The sequence below is a fragment of the Podarcis melisellensis genome, assembly GCF_964234715.1.
Source record: "Podarcis melisellensis genome assembly, chromosome: 9".
Lineage (NCBI taxonomy): Eukaryota > Metazoa > Chordata > Lepidosauria > Squamata > Lacertidae > Podarcis > Podarcis melisellensis.
In genome coordinates this window covers 28,922,169-28,938,961 of record NC_138541.1, presented here as the reverse complement: position 1 = coordinate 28,938,961, position 16,793 = coordinate 28,922,169, and the positions used below count along the sequence as shown (strand labels likewise).

At 41.5% G+C, this 16,793-nt stretch overlaps 2 long non-coding RNA genes across 2 annotated transcripts; one reads left to right on the top strand and one right to left on the bottom strand.

Moving 5' to 3' along the window:
- Positions 1-1,430: 1,430 nt before the first annotated feature.
- On the bottom strand, positions 1,431-1,981 carry LOC309377282. The gene is made up of 2 exons (XR_014171503.1): positions 1,869-1,981; positions 1,431-1,488 (listed from the first exon to the last, which is right to left on the bottom strand). It is a non-coding gene; the product is annotated as an uncharacterized lncRNA (long non-coding RNA).
- A 210-nt stretch (positions 1,982-2,191) lies between these two features.
- Positions 2,192-8,633, top strand: LOC309378390. The gene is made up of 6 exons (XR_014172043.1): positions 2,192-2,478; positions 4,404-4,494; positions 4,619-4,654; positions 6,502-6,642; positions 8,364-8,441; positions 8,544-8,633. It is a non-coding gene; the product is annotated as an uncharacterized lncRNA (long non-coding RNA).
- The last annotated feature ends 8,160 nt before the right edge of the window (positions 8,634-16,793 follow it).

Genomic DNA, 16,793 nt, shown 5'->3' with positions numbered 1-16,793 from the left:
AATGCTGAATAATAATTATTATTTATTATTTATACCCCACCCATCTGGCTGGGTTTCCCCAGCCACTCTGAGCGGCTTCCAACAAAAGATTAAAAGTACATTAAAACATCACTCGTTAAAAACACAGACAGATGTGGAAATGTGGAGAAGTGAACTTACAATTGGAAAAATGAGAAATGAGGGAGAACCAAAACTGACCAATCTGTCTGTCTCTAGTTCCATCTGATACTTTTTTTAACTGACCATGTTGTGTTGTGTTTTGTGCTGTTGTGCCTTACTGTTAAGAGCTGTTTTATTGTTTTTATTGATTTATTTTTTTTAATGTTCAAGAGATTGCCATTCTGAGAGAGGTATGCAGTGTGGCAGCAAAGGGGTATAAATCACAGAAATCAATATCTGTGGAAGTGCTTAATGCTTCAGATCACTAAGGTAAGCTTTTATCATATAAATTAGCAGGTGACTAGCGGGTGACACTGTGGTCTAAACCAGTGTTTCCCAACCTTGTGCCTCCAGCTGTTTTTGGACTACAATTCCCATCATCCCTTGCCACTGGTCTTGCTAGTCAGGGATGATGGGAGTTGTAGTTCAAAAACATCTGGAGGCACAAGGTTGGGAAACACTGGTCTAAACCACAGAACCTAGGGCTTGCTGATCAGAAGGTCGGCGGTTCGAATCCTCCCGACGGGGTGAACTCCCATTGCTTGGTCCCTGCTCCTGCCCACCTAGCAGTTCGAAAGCACGTCAAAGTGCAAATAGATAAATAGGTACCGCTCTAGTGGGAAGGTAAACAGCGTTTCCGTGCGCTGCTCTGGTTTGCCAGAAGCAGCTTAGTCATGCTGGCCACATGACCTGGAAGCTGTCTGCAGACAAACGCCGGCTCCCTTGGCCTATAGAGCAAGATGAGCGCGCAACCCCAGAGTCATCCACGACTGGACCTCACGGTCAGGGGTACCTTTACCTTTACCTAACACACAAAAGGTTAGATCATAAGAACTGTGAGCAAATTTATGCCTATGGATTCGGGTTTTCCAGCTTTCTCCTTCCCACTGCCAACTCCACACATCCGCAAAAAAGCAGTCCTTTGGTTGTGGTGCAGGAGGCTGAGAAAAGGAATTCATCAAGTGTCATCCTCTACCCCCTTATGTGAACAGGAGTGCTTTCCATTTGCACATGCAGCCTTTAGAATCCAAACCAATATTAATAATGGAATTATACAAGAAGAACCTGTAGAAAACAATGGGTGGGATTCACCTAATGAGTTCCATCAGTGGAAGCCCTGTGCAAGGTCTTATACTTCTCCTCTCTCTGCCCCCACCCCAAAAACTGGCTTGGGGGGCAGGGGGAGCTGGGAGAAGAATCAGAACAGCATGGGGGGGTAGGAGAGGGGGATCCATTCCCTGGGGAGCTGAAGAGCATGAACTGACAGAATGTTCAACTGCCATAGCACAACTTTAAAGTCCTCCCAATGTTGTAGTGTATCTTTACCTCCTAGAAGAAGAAGATAAGAGTTTGGATTTGATATCCCGCTTTATCACTACCCTAAGGAGTTTCAAAGCGGCCAACAATCTCCTTTCCCTTCCTCCCCCACAACAAACACTCTGTGAGGTGAGTGAGGCTGAGAGACTTCAAAGCATTGTGACTAGCCCAAGGTCACCCAGCAACTGCATGTGGAGGAGCAGGGACACAAACCCAGTTTACCAGATTACGAGTCCACTGCTTTTAACCACTACACCACACTGGCTCTCCTAAACGAAGCTGAGGGTTCCTGTCACAAAGTGAACCACAAAATGGAACAAGTGAGCAGGGATGGTCTGTTCATGAGGTGGGCTGAAGAAGTCCAAGAGACAGTACCTCCAGGGGCTCCCCACCTGCCCCACTGCCAGTGGAGAAGCAGCATTGGCAGTGCCAGTGGTTTCTGGTGAGATCTCATGAAATCTCATGCGCTCCATGCAATCTCCATGAAATCTTGCCAGAACCTGTGATCACCACTTCATGGGCACCACCACACAAGAGAGGCTTCAACGTTGGTGACACCTTCTAGTTTATGCCCCTACAACAGAGCAACAAAATCATCTGCTGCCCTATGCTCAGTTGTGACCTCTACAGTTAACACAGAGTGACATCACCACCTGTACTAGCTAGTCAACACAACTAGGGTACATGCAAAGATGCCCCAATGAGTCTCCCTCCCCCAGAAGTCTCAAGCTGGAGCATCTTTTGAAAGCCTTGGCATAATTTTGTTTTATCTATTGTTTCAAATCCTAAATATTTGGGATAAAGCATCCTACATTTTAAAAAGCCCTACTGGTCCACTGGAGCTGAGCTATAAAAAAATATAGCCATATTTTAAAGTCCTTCATATCTGAGAATGGAGAGAGAGAAAATGATCTGCGTTATTACACATCGATTTCAATGATATTTTCCATCACCGAAAACTGTATTTCTTGAAAGAAGACAATCATGAAGGGCAAAAAGCAGGTAGACGACACAACACCAAGAGATCACCACAGCGACCCCTTTCTGTGGTGTGGGGTCCTAAGAAAATGGGGAAAGCCACATACACCAGCACCTTGTTTGTGCCAGTGTTTGAAACTGTGATATGAAGCTAGGAGCTAAATGGCACCTTAAACTTAGGTTATGGGCGCCGCAATGGAGGGTAGGTGCGCTTTTTTAATAACAAGAATACAAAGCTGAAAATGAATGAACTTACATTCATTTTTCACTTGGCCTAGTCCTCATCTTAAGACTGCAAAAAACAGCCATACTTCCCTTGCCCCCCCCCAATATTCTTATGAGGGTCCCTTCTCCAGTCTTCAGAGAGTGGTTGGAAGTGGAGAGACAGAAAAGGTCCTCCTTTTCTTTCAGCAGTGGCAGTTTTAATCTGAAATCTTAGGCTCAGTACTGCGTCCAGAGCTCAGAAACTGCTCACATTAATGAAATTCCCTGTCACAAAATGCACCTAGAACAACAGGAGTGTTGAATGCTGGTATGTGGTCTTGGTATTTCAAGGTTCCAGAGCTCATTCAGATGGCAATCCTAAATACATTTACTAGAGAATAAACTCCATGGAAAACAGTGGGAATTACCTCTGGGGTAATTAATAGGTTTTGCTATTAATGTGGCTCTGAACCCTTCCAGAATTTCCATCACGTGCCTCTTAGGCTACCACAGTTGAACAGGCAGCAGTGAATGGGAGAATAATGATACAGATAGACAAGCGGTCACCTAAATTCCAAGGGGCAGTTCAAGCATTAATTCTATGTGGTATCATCCTATGATGCTAGTGATGGTAACACTGGTGCAGCCAATGCAGCGTCTTCCAGATTTTGTCAGACTGCTACTCTCATCATCCCTGACCATTAGCCATGCTGGCAGTGGCTGATAGGAGTTGCACTCCAACAACATCTGGAGGGTGCCATGTCAGTTCCCCCTGGTGTAGTGGTTAGAGTGCTGGTTTGAGACGGGCGAGACACAAGTTCAAATCCCTTCACTGACTGGGTGACCATGGGCCAGGCACCATCTCTCAATCTAAGGTACATCAAAGTATTGCTGGAAAGATCAAATGAGAGGACCATATTGGCCATTCTGATGTCCTTGGGGGAATGGTGAGAGGAAAAACTTATGACACATCTCTCTAACGTGTATGTTTTTCATGATAAGTGGAATCACGACACAGGATACTTCTAGACCAGCAATTTGCCATGTGAAGTCTGAAACAGCCCAGGAAAGGATTTATTCAGATCTTGGAGCGTTTGAACAAACTCTTAATAATTTGGATGACCAAATTTGGATGACATACATGAGCTGAAGAATTTCTGAAAAAAGCACAACTCCATCCATAATGCTTATTCCCTTTCTGTTTTAAGGGTTCAAAACTAGCAACTAAAATTTTGCCCCAACTTCTGTTGGGGGAAAAAGTTGGGTTAAGATTTGATTTGCTGGTGTGAAATTGGGTCTGCCAAATTATGACAGGTAAGAGTCTGTCATGCACATACATCATCTTCATTTATTACGTATACATCATATTGAGCCACATGACTCATACTGAAAATGGGAATTCACCCTTTCACTCTTTTTCCCTGCCCAATATGCGAATGGGACATATTTTAACTCATGAATCCATGCTCCTACGCACAAACTCTCTCACCTATATGCATCAAGCCAGTGGAAAAGAAAAAGGGGTTACTCATTAATCCATGAAATAAAGCTTTCCAAAGTGAAATGTGTGGTTTTTCTTATCTCGCCAGAAAGTCTTAATAAATAGGTAGGTATAACGTACCTGAGAACAGCTAAATTAACCTAACTCTTCAGAGAGCACTCATTCTCCTTATGATTTAAAATTAAATTCCTGCAGATATGTCAAGGGTGCTCATTTACTATCTGCTCTGTGCCTTTTCTGCCAGTCTAATTCAGGCTGCTACAGTCAAGAGACCCACTACGGCCTTTAATGAACTAATTGAGAACTTAAAATACTTGCAGCGTAGGATACAAAATGTAAGTATGGTTTCAATAGCAATGCAAGTGAAATGTAAATTTTCTATTTATGGGGGGGGGGGATTAACAAAGTTTTAAATGAAAGTATGAAATATAAAATGTACTTGTTTTTATATTTATCTAGGATAGTGTTGAACTACATTCACCAAGAAATATCCTGGTAAGACTGACTCAACATTTGCTTTCTATTGTTAAACATGAAAGATTTGTTTTCAAATTGTAGCTGTTGATGCCATATGTATTGCATAGTGCTGAATCCCTATATCATGGGTACTGGTCATCCATTGTTGGGTTGCTCTTGTGCAAGTGAAATGGCCCTGATAGAAGCAGTGATTTAGGATTAACCAGATCTCAGGAGAAAAAAGCACTCATCGCCTTGCAGGATTAGTTTCTTATTTTGTTCTAATTAAGTAATAAATATACATTGGTCAAAGGCTAGAACATACAGCTCTCTCAATCCAAACGGATTACTGATTTGTTAACAGGGTGTGTGGTAGAAAGGACTGGTGCCATTTTATTCCCCAACAAAGGCAGCTGATTATACCTTTTATTGCACCAGCTCTGCAGGCAGAGCAGCAAGTGTTTTGTAATGGCAGGTCAAAAGTTTGTTGTTTATTACACTTGTACAGCACTATTCTTCCAGAAGCTCAAAGCCTATTAGGCAAGGCTTCCACGGTGTCCCTGCTTAAAACTGGGTCATAATATCCACCTAGCTATAATATCAGGTTCTCCAAGGCCACCATCAGCTGGCTATTCTACAAACCTAGTTGGTCAACGTAAAGATATCACCAGAGTCATTTTGAATATTGTTTTGATGAAGGAGGACTAACACAAGAAAGGTGACTTTTCCATATCTGTAATTCTAAGCATGATCTAGGGTAACATTAAAAGAGAAATCGAGATTTCACTTTTTAATTGGCATTTTGCATTTAAAATAATTGAGAAAGAAGAAGATTGTTTTTACTCAGCAAGGGATCTTGGAGTTAAATGTGCGTAAATAAAATTGTTTCCTGAAAATAGTTAGAAGGGCAAATAACATTGCTCCATGACCTAGTTGCATTACACTTGGCATCCGTATGCATTATAAAAAAGGTATATATTTCTGAAAGCTGAAGTATGAAAATTGAACATTCTTGTTTGCCTTGATTTAAAAAATAAATAAATCAGACCACATAGAAATTGCCTCTTTTACAGAACAATATAACTGCAAACTTACATTTTAAAAGTAACAGAAAAAACTCACCCAACTTCCTTCTGCTTACTACATTCTGTTACGCTTCAGAATGCTACTCTGTTTTTGCTCATAACTTGAGCAAGGAAGGGCTTCCACTTCTTTGCTACATTTGTTAACTGTAAGATATGATTATAGTTCCCATCAAATTAGCATTCTTTAAATAGCTCAGTATGTGTTAAAACAAACAGAACTAGTTTCCCTCTTAGAAAACCCTGCCAGGATCCCAGAAGCAATGTATCTACAGTTAGTGACTAACTGCTTAATCATAACTTTTCAAGCAATACAGTCTGCGAGGCTCAGGAAGTTAGCGGTTTCACACACACAACAGTCTTTTAATGCCCTTACCTACCATTCTGTACTAGTAGTTTTCTGGGCATAGCGGTCTTAGTTTACTGTGGGAGAAAAGGTCCCATTGTTGTAAATTTGGGAAGCTCAAGGCAGATTACAAGCTTGAGTAAGCAGCGTTTGGGGAGCAAGAGTGGGAGATGTCTATTGCTTTCACACCTGACTCGCAGGTTTCCTGAAGGTAATGGGTTGGCTGCTGTTGGAAACTGGACTGGTTTTGCGCTGTATGTGTGAAGGGCACATGCAAAACTGAAATGGGAAAAATGCCAGTTGTACTTGCAAAGCTGTCAGAATGGCAACATAAAGTGGTAAAATGAGTACGGACCTAAAACACTTCATGTGGGAAGACAAATTTGACTGTTCAAATATGACCAGAAGTCTAAGAATATCTTGCATCAATATAATGATATATATGTTTTTCCTTCCAGGGCACTTGCCTCCTCTCTGCCTTAGACTGCTTCAAAAATGAAACCTTATTATTAAGGCCACTACAGGATCGCAAAACAGGTGTGATCCTCACTCGCATCAAATATTTCCGTCCTCCTCCTATTCCCGGTGCATCTGACTCGGTATGGCTAATGATAACATTTTATTTTACAGTAAATGGACTGACCCAATAATTTGTCTGATGTTTTGGTATGTTCCATTAGGTTCTGCAACAATTAAGGGTGCTAGCAGGTTTACCAGACATAAAGATTTGTGCCTGTATCATTCAAGATTAACTTTATAAATAATTATGTTTCACATGTCTGTCTCAACAGATGGGCAGTGGATTAATGTGCTTAGAAAGCTCAATGGAAGCTGATACAATAGGAGTCAACACATAAACTACCGTATTTTTTGCTCTATAAGACTCACTTTTTCCCTTCTAAAAAGTAAGGGGAAATGTGTGTGCGTCTTATGGAGCGAATGCAGGCTGCGCAACTATCCCAGAAGCCAGAACAGCAAGAGGGATTGCTGCTTTCACTGCGCAGCGATCCCTCTTGCTGTTCTGGCTTCTGAGATTCAGAATATTTTTTTCTTGTTTTCCTCCTCCAAAAACTAGGTGCGCCTTATGGTCTGGTGCGTCTTATAGAGCGAAAAATACGGTATATAGCATCATAGCTTGAATCATCACATGGCCCTGTGAATAAGCCATTAGACAACTTCTTATTATATAGGACACTTTATTTCCAACTTCTATTCTCCCTGCTGTATCCTCAGGGACAATAGTATTAAGAGCAGAATTGCTTTTAGAAGCTAGGTATGTAGCACCCCCAGCTGAGAAGTAAAACTTGGATAAACAGTGAGTGAATTAAACTATGGTGTAACATGATCAGGAGTAAGAATATAAGCTTCAAGTTCCTGTTTCAAGTAGCAGCTCAGTTAATATTATGACAAACATTGGCCAGACCCACACATTCTTGTTGGCTTTTAGAGAAATCACTCTCCTTTTCTAGCGGCATTCCCTTGTGCAGTGTTGAATTCTGGTCGTCTATAATGACTTCTGTGGTGGCATGAGGGGCTACAGTGGGGCTACAGCTCTCTATGATCCTGGTCAGTGTGGCCTTAGACATGTCACTATCTCCAAATCTTAAGCAAATGGATGATACTAACCTACTTAGGAGAATTCTTGTAAGGATTCCTTTTGGTTCTTAAATGGCAAAACGATATTCTGATGTGGTAAGACTGCAAGTTACAATTTCCTGAAATTCATGGAAAATGTATGCTGGGGTTTGAAGTCACACTTTGTCAACCTTCTGCCAAAAACTCATTGCTTATGTAGGATTGTCTGAATAAACTGGAATAATCAGTGTGAAGACTGGGCTGGCTTTTCTGCCACCCAGTTTTGCATTCAGACCTATAGGATTATATACCGTAGAGTTTCAATGACAGAAACTTAGAATTTTGAGGTGCTGTGTTGGACCTGTGAGACCTCAAGTCATACACCTGTTCTTAAGGAGAAGGCTGAACCCAGAGCTTCCTGCTTCATTTTACCATTTGAAAATGGTTCCAGGTGATGAGGCTAAAATACCACATCTCAAAGAAAGTGTTTGTGTTCAGCCCTGGGATATATGAAATAAAAGATGATCACCAACAAGTTTTCTAGAGACTAAGCATTGCGACCAAGGGTATCAGGTGGCACAAACATTACAAAAGTGAATAGGTAACACTTAAGATAGGGGACAGCACCTTCTTACTTTCTCACCTTTGTTTCTTTTTAAAAAAAATGGAGACAGCTAATTAATTTTATTGTGTACATGCTTTAAAACAGATGAAAAATAATTAAGACTTTTTCTTCATCTGACAGACATGCCCTTCATGTACCAGATATAAGAAACAGAGCCTAAGAACATTTCTGGATGACTTTATAGCACTGCTACAGCAGGTAATAAAAGTGTAATCACAACCATCATTATCTTGTTTTTGGCATTTGCTTTTTCAACTTGTCTACTAGTGTTTAACATTTTTGTAATGTCTATTTTTACAGATGTATCAGCTTCACATGGAAAACAGAAATCAATAGGACACCTGCTGTTTCAACACCCGCTATGTCAGTAATATAAATGTAAATATTGTCTGCCAGACACATTCTTCTTTTGGGTGAGTGGGTGGGGTATACTGAACTATTCAGTGTGGGCATGTGGGTTCACTTGGACATTTCCAAAATGCCAGCAAAAAGAAAAGTGAACAAAAAGTATACTCTAAAAAACCCCAATTAATTAATTCATACAGTGGAAGCTTGGGTTGTGAACATGATCCGTGCGGGATGCACATTCACAACCCACAGCGTTCGCAACCCACAGTGGTGTGTCTGCACATGCGTGGGTTGTAATTCAGCACTTCTGCGCATGAGCAAAGCACAATTTAGCGCTTCTGCGCATGCACAACCGTCGAAACCCGGAAGTAACCCGTTCCGGTACTTCCGGGTTTCGGCAGGTCCATAACCCAAAAAAATGCAACATGAAGTGCCTGTAACCCGAGGTATGACTATAATTCTATGAAGTAAGATGTAATACACCATTTTAAAAGGGGACTGTTTGAGTACTGTGACCAATAAGCTATCTCCAGGCTGCATAATGTTCTGGGGAAAGGTCTTGAACTGAAACTAAACTATTAAAAAATATGTAGAGTATTCCCAAAGTAAGGAGGTGTGAGGGATATTTTAATAGATGAAGCCCTTTTACTGTTTGTACCACTCGCTGTGGGTAAAACCTCAGTGCCTAGGACTTGCCGATCATAAGGTCGGCGGTTCAAATCCCCGCGGCGGGGTGAGCTCCCGTCTTTCGGTCCCAGCTCCTGCCCACCTAGCAGTTTGAAAGCACCCCTAAGTGCAAGTAGATAAATAGGTACCGCTTTATAGTGGGAAGGTAAACGGCGTTTCCGTGTGCTGCCCTGGTGCTGGCTCGCCAGAGCAGCTTCGCCACGCTGGCCATGTGACCCGGAAGTGTCTTCAGACAGTGCTGGCTCCCGGCCTCTTAAGTGAGATGAACGCACAACCCTAGACTGGCCCGTACGGGCAGGGTTACCTTTACCTTTTTATGGGAATCATTGATTCAGAAAACCCACCTACCACTGCAGTGCACAGTAATTTAAAACAGCCTGCTAGTTCCTAAAATGCATCTTCATTTGAACCACACAAGCAATATGAACCTGTTATGTTGTCCAGACATACAGGGCATATACAAATGTGAATATGCCCCAAAGAGAAAATCTGGACAAAGTTTTTTGGGGAACATTTTTAAAGCCTCCCCCCAATCACTCTACTTGCACAGCATAAATCCACCCAGACGCCATTTTGTAGCCCAGTTCCAGGACATATGGCAGCCCTTCATTAAGCTATTTTCATTACATGAAAATACCTTTTAGTGTTATTGCAGAGACTTTAATTCTTAATGAATGTTACTCTTCCTCCATCTTATTGGCCACAAGTTAACAACAAAGCCCAGGGTATGTTCTCAGGTGAAAGAAGTGCCATTGTATCCATGTTTTGCATCTGGTTAGTCACTGTGAGACCAGGATGTCAGTCTAAATGTATCTTTAAGTTGGTTCCAGCAGAGCTCTTCCAGCAGAGCTCTTCCTGCGTTCCTATTTATTGCTATGTTCTAACAATTAAATTAATCAAACGTAAGAAACTGTTTGCTTCGAAGAAAGCCAGTATGGACTTGATCAAGCTCAATTCCCTTTAGTGTATGAATAGTTCTCACTTACTACAGAACAGATTGTGGCAGGTGGGAGTGGCCGGAAATTTGCAGCGTTATCATTTCCCTTAAATTTTCTGAGTGAAGATTTACACTGTGCTGAATGGTGGAGAATTAATTTTCTCCTATGGAGAATTAAGAATCTGTTTATAGTACCAGTCATAATTGTTGTCAGCAGACATTTCAATATGTATTCTAACACGGCTTGGAGACTTTCCTGCATTCTTGTGTCCACAAAATTATACATTGTGTCCTTATTTAATAATTATTTATTACACGAACTGTGTGAAATACTGCAACTATGTTCTTTATTTATATGCCAATTGATAAAATTTATTTAAAAATTTCAGAATATTAAAATGTTGTTCAAATGATATGTTTTGTTTCTTATCACTTACAAGGATTCTCATTACTTGCAAGGAAACAATCAACATTTCAGATTTGCCATGTTATTTAACCTTACAACTTTATCTGGTGTTATTTATGAAAATATATATTCTTCCCCCCCCCTTACCATGAAGGTCCCAGAGCAGGTATAATAATAAAAAATAAACAATACTAAAATTGGTTAGAACAATTAGGCTATATTATGTCCCCAGTCAGTTATTTGTGCTTCATTCAAAAGCAAAGTAAAATATAAATGCAGTATATAAACTACCCTTTGCCACTGATAAAACAAAATAATACCTTCCTAGTGATTATGCAAATGCCAAAAGTGGGGAAAAAACCCAAAGCTTAATGGTTATTCTAATAGCAGCTCAATTTATATTACTTATTTGCCCTTCTGCTTAGACTACACTGGATTTAATCTCGTGCATTAGCCATTATTCAATAGCGTTACCTGGGAATAATTTCCATTCAACTCAAGGATGCTTACTTCTGACAACATAGGTTCAATTTGTAACATACACTGAGCTTCAATAGAAGAGACCAGCAGGCAGCTGAAATGCAACATTTTACTTTTACTGTAATCAGAAATACAAACCAAGTTGGGCTGAGCTACCAGGTGCAGGTCCAGGGCCATAGCCACCACTCTGGTAAAAGGCTGTGGACAGACTGGCAAGACCAACCAGGCAGATGGAGAGTGGCAGATCACAATGAGGATGGAATTGAACAGACTCTTTTCTAGAATCCCCCCACACCCCCTTCAAGTCTGACAGCACATTCATTATCCCCTCATTCACTTCCCAGAGCAAGGAAGGTCAGTCAATACGCTGCCAGACACTCTGGGAGGCATCAGTCCTACTGTGAAAAATGTCCCGGAGATGTGTCCTGTCCCCCCATAAATCCACTCCATTACTGCTGATGTGGCTCCTCATAGATGGATTTGCCCTAATAATAATAATAATAATAAATTTTATTTATATCCCGCCCTCCCCAGCCGAAGCCGGGCTCAGGGCGGCTAACAACACCAAAATAGTGCGACATTATAAAAACATTATAAAAATTAATTAAAATCAAGATGGGATGTTTGGCGTTATTAACCTAGCTTCTTGCTCTGATCAAAGGAGGACTACTATCTTATGCTGCTTTTGAAAACTCTATGCAGGAGATAAAAACTCCGCTTCCATGGTTGTTTGGTTTATGACCACTATTAACAGGCTGGTCAAAGAGACATTCCCATCACTTTGGATGCAGCAGGACATCTCCAGAGCTCCTGTATAGCCTAGCCTGGGAGAGACTGAAAGAAGGCACTATGTAAATGTTATGTACTGAAGTTCTCACCTTGGGCCAGCAGGGGGATACTGTAGATAGTTTTCACTCAGGTCCGCATATGCAAATAAGGAGTTGAGAGTGACATTCAGTGATTGGATAGTTACAGAAAGTTGTTACTGTTGTTTTGTAAATGAGCTCTATATTAGCAGGTTGGCTGAACCCTTCAGTTCAGTTCTGTTCTGGCCTGTGAATAAACAAGAGCTGTCTGAAGAATCGCTGTGTCATCTGATATGTCCACCCAAAACTTAACAGTAAGAATTTAAACTCATCACCAAAGGATGAGGGAGATAGCGGCCCATTTCTGCCCAAACGGACACATCTCCCCTTGTGTATGAGACCTGCATCTACTATTGCTTACTGTGTTATAAATCATCAGCGTCATTTTGGAAGGAAGTTTCTGTCTGGTGCAAGTTCACTCTTTTCATCACTCAGGGATGATACAATTTGTGTTGGCAACGTGTTAAAAATTAAAGCATCAAATATCTAATGAAAGTTACCCACAAAAAATATACTCAGATGAATATTCAGAAGGAGATATCTTGTTAGCTACAGTACTCTCCTTTTCATAAGATCTATTTTAAACTTTGGTAGTAGACTTTCCCCATGGGATGTAAATACTTTTGAAAAGCTTAAGCTAAATTGACTGGATAAAAACAGAGTCAATGTGAACAATTCAGAATAGGATGCTATGCCATGTGCTTCTTCAGCCACTATGGGGGGGGGGCGGCATGTAGCTGACCCTGAAACTTATGTTAAACAGTTTGGTTATGTTCATTCAGCCTTGCATGCATGGGGGGGGGGGACCCAAATGCGTAATCCAAACCTCCCCCCCCCCAATCCTATAACAAAAACAGATATAGTAAGAAAAATTGCATCTCAGTGACTCATTTGTATCCCTGTCTAGATACAGTCATAGACAAAGATTACTATAAACAGAAGCACTGTACTAATGAGTACACATTAATGAGCACTAATGAGAAGCTGTGCTGAATCTGCTGTGCAGTTTGGTCCAAAGCGAGCGTTAGTTTTATTCCTCAGGAGCACTCTGTAACAACAACCTAATTAAAAACCAGAGACCTGCTAGTTCTGTTTTCAGACTGAATTTAGGCTGTGTACTGGTAAGGTGGCATGAAAACGAAGGGCCACAGGGAAGCAGGTTATTTCTGATAGTGCAAAAGCAGGGACAATGGCATATAGAAAAAAAGAAACTGAAAGACACTGGGGTGAAGGGATTGATCAGCCCATATTTGGTTTGTTTCAACTTTACATCTCTCTATTTATAAATCACTCCATTAACATGAGCTTCAATTTTTTTTGAGGGCAGGAAGGAGGGAAGGGTCTGGTGTCTTAATTCTAGGTGTAATGCATCTAGTATATTTTGTTAATATGTACTGTTGTGAGTTGGTAAGGGGGGTAGACTGTATGGAGGATTTCAGTTCCTTTTTTTAGAAAAAATATTTTTATTAACCAGTTTCAACATAACAATTTGTCAACCCTCACAATCAATTACATTATCCCCTCTTTATTCCCCCCCTCAACCCTCCCCCCCCACCAAGGACTCCCCTCCCTGATTTTTTTACATATCTTGTTTTCTGCATGTTATAAAATCGTACTATTCTTTGCTTTATCTATCATATGTTCAACTAATAAATTTGTGAATGTTGAGGATTTCAGTTTCTTAGTAAAGGTCCCTAAGTAAAGGTAAAGGACCCGTGGATGGTTAAGTCCAGGCAAAGGCAACTAGAGTTGCAGCACTCATCTTGCTTTTCAGGCTGAGGGAGCCAGCGTTTGTCCACAGACAGCTTTCCAGGTCATGTGGCCAGCATGACTAAGCCGCTTCTGGCGCAACGGAACAGTGACGGAAACCAGAGCACAGGGAAATGCTGTTTACCTTCCTGCTGTAGCGGTACCTATTTATCTACTTGCACTGGCATGCTTTCGAACTGCTAGGTTGGCAGAGAGCCAGTGTGGTTTAGTGGTTAAGAGCAGTAGTCTCGTAATCTGGGGAACCGGGTTTGCGTCTCCGCTCCTCCACATGCAGCTGCTGGGTGACCTTGGGCCAGTCACACTTCTTTGAAGTCTCTCAGCCCCACTCACCTCACAGAGTGTTTGTTGTGGGGGAGGAAGGGAAAGGAGAATGTTAGCCGCTTTGAGACTCCTGAAGGGGTGTGAAAGGTGGGATATCAAATCCAAACTCCTCTTCTTCTTCTTCTTCTTCAGGAGTTGGGACAGAGCAACAGGAGCTCACTCTGTCACGGGGATTCGAACCACCGACCTTCCGATCAGCAAGCCCAAGAGGCTCAGCGGTTTAGATCATAGCGCCACCCACTCCCTAAATATGGGTCATTAGGATAACAAGAAGTGGGCACATGGGTGGACTTCCCTTCCTCGACTGGCTGTTATTTAGAAAGACAAAAGTGAGAGTTGTGTGTGACAGCTAGAAACAAGAGTCAGACAGAAGCCTAGGAGGGAGAGATACACCTGGTTTTTGTTTGAATCCAAGGCTATGGCTATGAGAGAAGCAAGACCTTCAGGGGTATTAAAGCTGCGAGTCATTCCATCTTCAAGTCAGGTTGTATATATGTAAATAAACCATATATCATAAAGGCACCACAATCTCCACTGTCCCACATTATGAGGAAATTGAACCCTGGATAAACGTCTGGAACCCTCGACTCTCACGTCACTCAGAGACTGGGGTGGCGTGCAACAATGCAATTAATTTTCATCTGTGGGTTGCATTTGTCTTTATTGTAGGGTATACCGTACAGGTATGTTCTGTTGTCTTGGCTGTTCTTTTTACTGAATGGCACTATGTTTCATATTTTTTGTTTTCCTTTTTACATGTTACTGGTGTGTGAGTTGTGTTATGTATTAAGATTAGCTGCAGTTCTCACTCAGGGCCACCAGTATGCAAATGAAGGATAGAGAACTGTCGCTCACTGATTGGGTAGCTAGTTGGGAGTTGTTACTGTTACAAGTTACTTAGTATTATATAAAGCAGCCAGCTAGGCTGCAGTCAGTCTGACTCCAGGAGCAGTTCTAACTGCTGTAATAAAGAGCTGTCAATCAAACAGAGCTGTGTCCTTCGTCCATCTTCCCCACTATTTAACAAGTTGCATTGTGTGTGATGTATCAATGCTGGCTGGTTTGACCTATTAAGTGTACAGTGGTACCTCTGGTTACATACATTTCAGGTTACGGACTCTGCTAACCCAGAAATAGTGCTTCAAGTTAAGAACTTTGCTTCAGGATGAGAACAGAAATCCTGCTCCGGTGGCACGGCAGCAGCAGGAGGCCCCATTAGCTAAAGTGGTGCTTCAGGTTAAGAACACTTTCAGGTTAAGAACGGACCTCCAGAACGAATTACCGTATTTTTCGCTCTATAACACGCACCCGACCATAACACGCACGTAGTTTTTAGAGGAGGAAAATCCATAGGCATGCCACCCGTAGGCATTCCCTCCGTAACACGCACAGACATTTCCCCTTACTTTCTAGGAGGAAAAAAGTGAGCGTTATGGTGCAAAAAATACGGTAAGTACTTAACCCAAGGTACCACTGTATTTTTTAAAATACATATATTTGTTCTGGGGACACAACGCAGAATCAGTACTTCAGGAATGGGGTGTGAAACTATTTAATGCACCACGATTCTGACAAGAAGCACCCCCAAAACTGCTATATTTTATCAACAAGAATAAATCACAGACAAGCAAAAGGCTTTGCAAAACCCATAGAGTAGAGTAACCAACACATTCAGTTTCCTTGCTTCTTAACAGCTTTTCTGACAAGTTCCTGCAGTTTCAGCACATCCATCTGTTCATCAGATTAGGTATGATAACGGTACGTAAAGAGGGAACTATGTGTTGCATGGTACTGTTCACAAGCGGTACTCGGCTGGTAAAGTCAGAATGTTTATCAGACAAAAGGGAACACAACCCTTCTACAAAATTGTGTTATAGTGCCCTCCAGTGGCTGTTCCACATCCCTGCTAGGAGACATCTGTTGCAAGGGCTATAGAACCCAGTTGTTGTTGTTACCTTAGAACCCAGGTGCCTAAATGGCTGAAAAGATAAAGAGCCTCAAGATATTGACAAGCCAACTGTTTAGTTAATCTAATAGAAACCCATACAAACAAGTTAGAAAGTTCAAAGCTGTTTTAAATATATGAAACATTTCAATTTAAGTTAAATTTATGGAACATTTAAGTTTTAAGTTACATTCAGTACTGAAGCATGACGACCATGCAGGAAAATTTGAGTTCTCACATTTCTTAGCTGTTCTTTGTTTGAAAACTACCTCACAGTCTTTCAGCATTGCTGGTTTTCTCTGTAACTAGCTGAGGATCTTTATGCCTCAGGTCAGTTTTAAAGAGGGGGAAAGGGGGATTTAAACTATTTCACTATCTTAAAAGCCAAATGCCACACTCAGCAATGAAACTCCCTGGGTGAACCTTGGGCCAGGTTAATCTACCTTACAGGGTTGTTGTGAAGATAAAATAGGGAGGGGGAGAATCATGTATTGCACCTTGAGCTGCTTGGAGGAAAGGTGTGATATAAATATAATAATAAATAAATGGAAGAACAGACCCATCCAAGTGAGATGGACCACCTCTGGTCCAAGTAGCTAGAGAAGGACAGGCAGCCACAAAAAAATTTGGAGCCTGAAACAATCTTGGCATGGATGAGCTACAGCAACTGTCCTGATTCACCATAGAAAGCCTGTGGGTGCACATAGAAATCAACATTCTATTATTAAAGATTGATTCTGGCCATGGGGCAGGGTGGAGAGGGGCAGGGAGGCAGAGAAAATTGAGTTCT